Genomic DNA, 9,092 nt, shown 5'->3' on the forward strand with positions numbered 1-9,092 from the left:
AATATTATTAAAAATGCATTATCAATAGCTGTTAGCTCCCATCAATAGTTGTCCTTTGATTAAGTACGGCTGCCAGCCTTCCTTGTCTCCCTAATGAGAGAGGGAAGGGGGGGGGTTGGGAACTGAAGGAAAACTCTAAGAGCTCTCTTTGTTCTGCAAATTTACTATCTCTTTGTTAGAGTAAAGCATATACTCCTTAGCGTTCTCATGTAGATAAGAGTAAATTGCAATTTTTAATGGTCCTGTCCTTGGGGCAGAGAAGGTTTGAACTTTTGGTAACCTAAAATACGTTCTGAGCAGGCGCAATCAGCTAATACATATTAAGCCTATCCGCCCCGCATACTTAAGTAGTTAATTATAATACACATGGGATGCATGATCTGACGTATTCTCATGCATGTTTGTATGAACCGGAAATGAGTTGTAAGAGTTCCTGCTTCTGTACACGTGCCAGAAGAGAGGGGATAAAAGCCTGCTAATGATGGTACTCAGGGGCAGAGGGTTTTGATCTTTTGTCTTCTCCCTCTGACCCTATTTGCAAATATATACCTTTTGTCTCACCAACAATGTGTGCCTAAGAATTTGTTATTCAATGAGCCTCCAAAGAAAACGAACCGAGAGAGAGTTTTTTTTTTACCTCAATTTGGCGCCCAACGTGGGGCATTCTTTGGATAACTCCGGAGTTCGTCGGCACATCGTCTCTGCCCCCCTGGGGGGTTTGCGCGCCGAGCCTTTCTTTTTGGCTCGCCCTGAGGGGGGGCTTGAGGTGTGAGCCGGAACATCCGGAACACTAAGAGCTCCTATGCAAATTTTGTTTTTTTTTTGGAGTCTCCAGGTACACATTTTTGGCTTTGGATCGAGATCTCTGGGGTATCTGAGTGAGTATACGAACTCCCTTTGCCCAATTTGGTTCTGGGTCCGGAGCAGGAGGTGTGCATGTTCTCATGGTAAATCATCTGCTGTAAGGGACTTTTTGGTATTTGGTGTGCCTTGGGTGCACTTTTGTGGGCAAAATGGGTACGGTTAGCTCCCGTGTAGAAAACACGGATACCCCTCTAAGGTGCTTATTACGTCATTTTAATAAATTTGCAAGGCCGGCCGATTACGGAATAAAAATGAAAAAAAGATGATTTAATTAAGTTCTGTCAACTCGAGTGGCCAACATTTGGGGTCCACTGGACCCCGAAAGGATCCTTTGTGCTAAAAGAAGTGATAGCTATCCATGAAATTGTTATGCAAAATGGGTATTGGAATCAGTTTCCTTATATTGATTGTTGGTTGTGGGTGGTTCAAAATCAGCCACCTTGGATTAAGAATTACTTAGTAAAGTCTCATGTGATGCTTGTTAAGAAAAAGACTCGGGGGGGGGCGCCTGTACTTCCTGAGTCTAAAGAGGAGGATCCCTCAGCTTTCCTTGGGAGGCTGTATGAGGCATTTCGCAGGTTTTCGGATCTGGATCCAGAAGCCCCAGATAACCAGCGCATGGTAAATCTTATGTTTATTGGTCAATCTGCTGCTGATATCCGTAAGAAGTTACAGAAAACTGAGGGAGGTGCTGGGAAACCGATTTCAGAGCTGGTGGAAATTGCATATAAGGTGTATGGGAATCGTGAGCAAGTGCAGGAGCGCAAGGAGGATAAAAAGGCTCAGCGACAGATGGCAGCACTAGCAGCTGCTATAACTGGAGGGAACTCTGAAAAGGCTGGGATGCAGAAGGGGAAAGGAGAAAGAGTGGGAGCAGACGTTTGTGCTTATTGCAAAGAGAAAGGACACTGGAAAAGGGAATGCCCGAAGTTGAAGGAGAAGAGAGAGAGGGAACCGAGAGGTCACCTCATGCGGGCAGAAGACAAGGGTGAGGATTCAGAATGAAGGGGACAGGGATCTAAGACCACTACCCTTCGGGTTGGAGCCCGAGAAGATCCCATGGTAACCATTAGGGTTGGTGGCAAAAACTTTGAAGCCTTGGTGGATACTGGGGCTACATTTTCAATGATTCCAGAAAAACCCCCCTGTGCAGGAACTAGTGAACAGCATGTACTTGTAGAAGGGATTGAGGGAGTGCAAACCCGACTCCCTGTTTGTAAACCACTCCTCACCAAAGTGGGAGATCATTTGCTTGAGCACTCCTTTGTGTATTCTCCAAGTTGCCCGGTTGCACTCCTTGGGCGGGACTTACTCACAAAATTGCAAGCTGAGATCTTTTTCAGAGACGATCAGATGGTGGTCCAGCTACCTGTCAAGCAGAGCTCGAACTATCAGATGGCTCTCCTGGAGGACCGATGCCCTGCAGTAAGTCCAGAACATCACATGACTGGAGTAGACCCCTCAGTATGGGCTGATGGAACCCCTGCGCGAGCTAAGTTCGTCTCCCCGGTAAGGATCGTACTCAAGGATGGGGAGGGGCCCGTTCGGGTAAAGCAGTACCCACTCAGCCGAGCGGCCAGAGCTGGACTCAAGCCGTTAATAGAGAAATACAAGAGGTACGGATGGCTAGTGGAAGGGTCTTCACCCTATAACACCCCCATCCTTGGAGTGCCGAAGGCAGATGGGGTCTCATACAGACTGGTCCAAGACTTACGGGCAGTAAATAAGAAGGTCCTTTCAGACCATCCTGTAGTCCCGAACCCTCACACGATTTTGACACAAGTACCGGGGGAAGCTGAAATATTTTCAGTGCTAGATTTGAAAGATGCTTTCTTCTCTATTCCCCTTCACCGAGACAGTCAAAAATTGTTTGCTTTTGAATGGGAGGATCCAGACACCTTCCATAAAGCCCAACTCATGTGGACAGTTCTCCCACAAGGATTCGTAGCAGCCCCTCATATTTTCGGACTTGCCCTTCAGAAGGACTTGGAGGAGTGGAAGGGATCACACCCCGCAGTGACTCTCCTCCAGTATGTGGATGACCTGCTAGTTGCAAGCCCAAACTTGCAGCTCTGTGAGGAAGCCACCAGGTCACTCCTAAACACTCTGGGAAAAAAGGGATATAAAGTTTCTAGAGAGAAAGCCCAGATATGTCAGCCTGAAGTCACATTTTTGGGATATAAGCTCTCAAAAGGAGTCAGAGCCCTAAGTGCAGATCGCATACAGGCAATCCAAGGTCTAACCCCACCTAAGTCACCCAAGGAGCTACGAGCATTCCTAGGGCTAACTGGGTTCTGTCGACTATGGATACCAGATTATGGTGGGAAGGCTAGACCACTATATGACTCACTAACTAAGGAGAGTCTCACTAAATGGAAATGGAATAAAGAAATGCAGCATGCCTTTGATCTGCTTAAAGCAGCATTAACCCAGCCCCCTGCCCTGGCCATCCCAAACAGTAAAAAGCCATATCGACTGTATGTTCATGAGAATCGAGGGGTTGCATCAGGGGTGCTGACACAGCCATCGGGCCCGACCTGGAGACCCGTGGGATATTACTCAAAGGTTCTAGATCCAGTGGCACTCGGGTGGCCAGCCTGTCTTCGGGCTGTGGCAGCCACAGCAGTGGTTGTTGAAGAAGCCCAGAAGATAGTCATGGGTGCGGATATGGAAATACTCACTCCTCATGGAGTTCCCCAGATCCTAGGGACTGAGGGAGGGAAATTTCTTAACCCCTCCAGACAATCACGGTATGAGATATTTTTGCTCTCTAATCCAGGACTTACTTTCAAACATACTACAGCCTTAAACCCTGCAACCTTGCTGCCGGAGCCAGGAAAACCGATGCATGACTGCCTTGAGGTCCTAAATCAAACCACACAGGTGCGACCTGATCTTGCTGAGGACCCAATTGAGGACCCAGATGTTGAATACTTCGTAGACGGCTCCAGCTCTGTCATCGATGGAAAAAGACGAACAGGATGTGCAGTGGTAACCTTGGATAAGGTAGTATGGAGGGAGTCATTGCCAAGCTCATGGTCGGCACAGGCCGCAGAACTCACTGCGCTCACCCGAGCATTACAGCTGGGGACAGACCAGCGGGTTAATATATACACTGACTCTCGCTATGCTTTTTCTACAGTCCATGCACACGGACTATTGTGGAAAGAAAGGGGTTTTATTACAGCCTCTGGGAATAAAATTGCTAATGGCCCCCAGATTATCAAGCTACTAGAGGCACTCCACCAGCCTAAAGAGGTAGCAGTCATTCATGTGCGGGCCCATGGGAAGGCTGCTGAGGAAAAGCATAAGCTTGGAAATGCAAAGGCTGATTCAGCAGCAAAGGAAGCTGCATTTATTGGGGGAGAAGCGGAGGAGGTATCCAAGCAGGCCATGTCCCATGCCATATGGCCAGACATCCAAGATTTAGTCCCACAGTATTCCCCTGAAGAAGATAAATTTGCACAAAGAGCTTGTGCAGAAAAGAACTCACAGGGGTGGTGGATGGTACCAGGAGGGAAAGTCATGATACCCAGGCCGTTGCTTCGGGAGGTGCTGCAACAGCTCCATGCAAGAACCCATATGGGAGGCTTGGCCATGGGTGATCTAGTGATCCGCCAAGCAGTAGCTCCAGGGCTATATGTAGAAGCTCAGCGCATTGCTACCAAGTGCATCACATGCCAGAAAGTAAACCCCCGAAGGAAACCCCCTGTGCCAATGGGAGGTAGACCCTGGGCAGCGTACCCTGGACAGGCATGGCAGATTGATTTTGCCGAGCTCCCACGGTCCGGACATCACGGGTTTTTACTTGTCATGGTAGACCAGCTCTCTGGTTGGGTCGAGGCCTGGCCCACCAGGACTGCCACTGCGGCTACAGTAGTGAAGTATTTGTTGCAGGAGATCATTCCACGGTATTCCCTGCCTGAGTCCATTGAGTCGGACCAAGGACAACACTTCGTGGGAAAAGTGGTTCAAGGAGTCGCGCAAACTCTCAAGGTTACTTGGAAATTACACACACCATGGAGACCACAGAGTTCAGGACAAGTGGAACGTATGAATAGGACTTTAAAGACTTTGCTCACCAAAATCTGTATTGAAACACGTCTTAAGTGGCCTCAAGCATTGCCGCTCGCCCTTACTTGCATTCGAAACACTCCCCGACGGGGCCTTAAATTGACCCCATATGAAATTATGTTTGGCAAGCCGCCTCGAGTCTTACCTCCTGGGATGCGAGAGAATGTAACTTTTGAATTAGGTAATAGTGAGCTTCATATGTACGTTATTGCTTTGCAGTCTGTCTTGTTTTCTCTTCACAGGTATGCAGCCTCCTTTCAGCGCCTGCCTTTAGACGTACCGGTACATGACTTCTCCCCGGGAGACTGGGTCTTGGTGCAGCGGTGGAAAAAGGAACCTCTGACTGAGAGGTGGAGTGGCCCTTTCCAGGTACTTCTAACAACCCACACCGCTGTAAAGATTGCTGGCCATGACCGTTGGATACACCATACCCGTGTGAAACGACATCCACAAGCGTCAGAGGACAACAACTCCCAAGACGAACTCACTCCGGAAGCTGAGTCGTCTTCGGAACAAGAAGCCAGCAAGTGGAGCTGTGAACCTACTGGTGATCTCCAAGTGCGCCTGAGACGGCTTAATCAAAGTTCAGAAAATTAGTCCAGAAAGTAAAAGGGAAAATATGGTGGGAATTATAATGTGCCTTGTTGTTATCTGCATAATGAAAGAAGCAGGATTGCATAGCCTTAGCCACTGGCCTATGCCCCCGCTTTCCCAAATTACTCCCCCAGGGACAAATTTGTATGTTGATATGATGGAGAGAATTGCAAGTACTTTTAATCTTACCAACTGCTAGGCCTGTGGGGGGCTCCGAGAGGCCGGAGAACAGTGGCCTTGGAGGGCTTTTCCTTTGGCCCCAAAATGGTTAGTCAGTGACAAAGCAGATGTTAAGAGTACTGGTCAAGAATGGAATGAGAACCACAGCTGGGATCTTTCCCAAGTGGCCTTGGGAGAGTACTGTATTAGCAGTAATGGTACAAGAAAGAGGTTAGGACATAGTCAGTGTACATGGACATTAAAATGGGCCCGAGTATGCAGCAGGTATGCTGATCAATGGAATTCTGCTGCTGTTAGGCTCCCAATCTCCACACAGATGCAAAATCTCAAAAGGACAAGAATATTACCTTTCGATCCTGACCCTACCAGATGTCAGGCATATGAAAAGACCCGAGGCGAACGATTTACCTACATTTATAAGTGGCAATGGGCACACCTGAATGGCACAGTGGCAAGGTTTAATGCATATTGGAGTGCCTTAAATGACACAAATGAAATAACCAAGTGCGAGTATAGGGATAAAGATGGCGTATGGAAATGTCAGTTTAAACTGAGTAACTATCACACTGGCCCTTTAGGGCATAAAGGCACCAAATACTATCCCCTTCTTTTCCACAGCCGTGACCCCCTAGCCTTGGGAGGGGAACACAGGGCCCTAAAAGGACATTATTGGATTTGTGGAAAGCGTGCCTATACGGTCCTACCACGAGGGTGGACGGGAACCTGCTATATTGGAGTAATTGTACCATCTTTCTTTTTGTTACCATCTGAGGGTGGAAATAAGCTAGGAGTCTCTTTGTATGATGATTGGAACAGGGCCAAGAGAAGTATTGATGTAAGTTTGACACAGGGTGGCTCCCAAAAGTGGAAGGAGGATGAGTGGCCTCCTCAGAGGATTATTGAGTATTATGGACCAGCTACATGGGCTAATGATGGAAGTTGGGGCTACCGGACACCAATATATATGCTGAATAGAATCATCCGGTTGCAGGCAGTCTTGGAAGTAATTACTAACCAGACCGCCACTGCTCTCGAGTTGCTGGCTCGACAAAGTTCTCAGATGAGGGAAGCCATATACCAAAATCGAATGGCTTTAGACTATTTACTCGCAGAGGATGGCGGAGTCTGTGGAAAGTTCAACCTTTCTAATTGTTGCCTCCAAATAGATGAAAACGGGAAGGTGGTCTTAGAGATTGCCAAAGAGATTAGGAAAATAGCCCATGTACCAATACAAACGTGGGAAACCACATGGAATAAGGACTGGTGGTTTCAATTATTTGGAGGACCCTGGTGGAAAAAAGTAGGGTTTGTGCTTTTGTGTGCTCTAACTGGTTTGATTTTTATCCCTTGTCTCATTCCTTGTCTTACTAGATTGATAACCACCACAGTAGAAGGAATGCAGGTTGCAGCAGTCCCTCTAAAAGCACAGACTGTAGCAAAAGTCATGGTCCTCAGAAGAATCCCTCGTAATTATCTTGATATGCCCAAATGAAGTAAAGATCAGAAAGCATCTTGAGGGGGGAATATTGTTAGAAATATTATTAAAAATGCATTATCAATAGCTGTTAGCTCCCATCAATAGTTGTCCTTTGATTAAGTACGGCTGCCAGCCTTCCTTGTCTCCCTAATGAGAGAGGGAAGGGGGGGGGTTGGGAACTGAAGGAAAACTCTAAGAGCTCTCTTTGTTCTGCAAATTTACTATCTCTTTGTTAGAGTAAAGCATATACTCCTTAGCGTTCTCATGTAGATAAGAGTAAATTGCAATTTTTAATGGTCCTGTCCTTGGGGCAGAGAAGGTTTGAACTTTTGGTAACCTAAAATACGTTCTGAGCAGGCGCAATCAGCTAATACATATTAAGCCTATCCGCCCCGCATACTTAAGTAGTTAATTATAATACACATGGGATGCATGATCTGACGTATTCTCATGCATGTTTGTATGAACCGGAAATGAGTTGTAAGAGTTCCTGCTTCTGTACACGTGCCAGAAGAGAGGGGATAAAAGCCTGCTAATGATGGTACTCAGGGGCAGAGGGTTTTGATCTTTTGTCTTCTCCCTCTGACCCTATTTGCAAATATATACCTTTTGTCTCACCAACAATGTGTGCCTAAGAATTTGTTATTCAATGAGCCTCCAAAGAAAACGAACCGAGAGAGAGTTTTTTTTTTACCTCATGGGCATGTCCATGGGGGCAGGGGGTAGTTTGCTTTGGTGCTGTCCTGTGGTTACGTGAAGTGTGCAAAGGGTTAAAGCACTGGAAGGTGCTACTCTGCCTAGTGCTTGCAGCTGGCTCTTCAGTATAGCTCAACTCATTCCTGACTGCTCCAGTCACTTCTGGAGGTGGGAGGGGAAGTATAACTCCATCTTGAACATAGATGATTTTCTCCAGGTGCCTCTCTCTCAGGTGTTCTTCATTCTGGTTCTCTTCCTGTACAGTGGAGTCTGTCAGCAGCACTGCCATGCAAGTGAATATAGAAGCAGGGTGTGTGAAAGAGTCTGGCCTAGCAAGACAGGTGGTGTTAGCGCATATTCTACAACATGTCCTACAGATCACTGCCCCAGAACTAGATACTGTCCCACCCAGAAATGTTGTCTGAGGGGTGCACCAAGGTGTGATGCACTGGCCTTCCTAGGAAGATATAGCTTTTTTTGGTATCTTGCAATAGTTCCCTTCCTGCCTGTGGGTCAGCAGGCTGAAGGCTTCATGCCAGAGATACTGCTACAGAGGAAGGAGGCTGCCACTTCTCCAGAGGTGCCAGTTCACAGGTGAGTCCTTATGTCTTGTTCAGATGGAAGCTCCAGATTCCTGTTTTTTTCTGGCAAGGAGGGAGGCGTAATCCCAGCACACAGGCCCTGCAAGTCTGACTGTTACTGTCTGGTGCCTCTACTCTGCTAAGTCTTACTGTGTTTGTCTCTGGTGCCCCTACTCTGCTTAGATACCAGAAAGTGCTGTCATGGGACCAACTGCTATCATACACACTCAACTGCGAAGCATGTCATGTTGATCAATGGCAGCTCTTAGGGCAAGATGCTATTTCACTTTTCATCTTTTTATACTTAGTTGGATAACTGCCGATTTTGTTCCTTAGGCACAGCCTGAGATCCTATTCCCCATGCAGTGTGGACTTGTGAGCATTCACAAAGACTGTATGTGAGGCCGTGCCCTGGCCAAATGTGTATGTGGCTGCATACACACATACCTGAACATAACTACTGAAACTAGTTCAGAAAAAATGAGGGAGTGAAGAGCCCCTCCTGGGTTATAGCCTAATGGTTAGCACACTTGCTGAAGAAGTGGAACTCCAGGTTCTAAAATTTCCCTCTCCCCACAGTGGGTTTGGACCTGCCTTTTCCACCTTCACAACCCACTGCTTTAGCC

At 47.2% G+C, this 9,092-nt stretch overlaps 1 long non-coding RNA gene across 2 annotated transcripts; it reads left to right on the forward strand.

The window, feature by feature from the left end:
• On the forward strand, positions 1 to 7,813 carry LOC149856543 (uncharacterized). 2 transcript variants are annotated; one of them, XR_016438329.1, is made up of 2 exons: positions 1 to 947; positions 5,181 to 7,813. It is a non-coding gene; the product is annotated as an uncharacterized LOC149856543 (long non-coding RNA). The 2 variants fall into 2 exon arrangements; XR_016438330.1 differs by having other exon boundaries at positions 1 to 878.
• Positions 7,814 to 9,092: the final 1,279 nt, after the last annotated feature.

The sequence above is a fragment of the Crocodylus siamensis genome, chromosome 10, assembly GCF_052110815.1.
Source record: "Crocodylus siamensis isolate JL-2025a chromosome 10, ASM5211081v1, whole genome shotgun sequence".
Classification (NCBI taxonomy): Eukaryota; Metazoa; Chordata; order Crocodylia; family Crocodylidae; genus Crocodylus; species Crocodylus siamensis.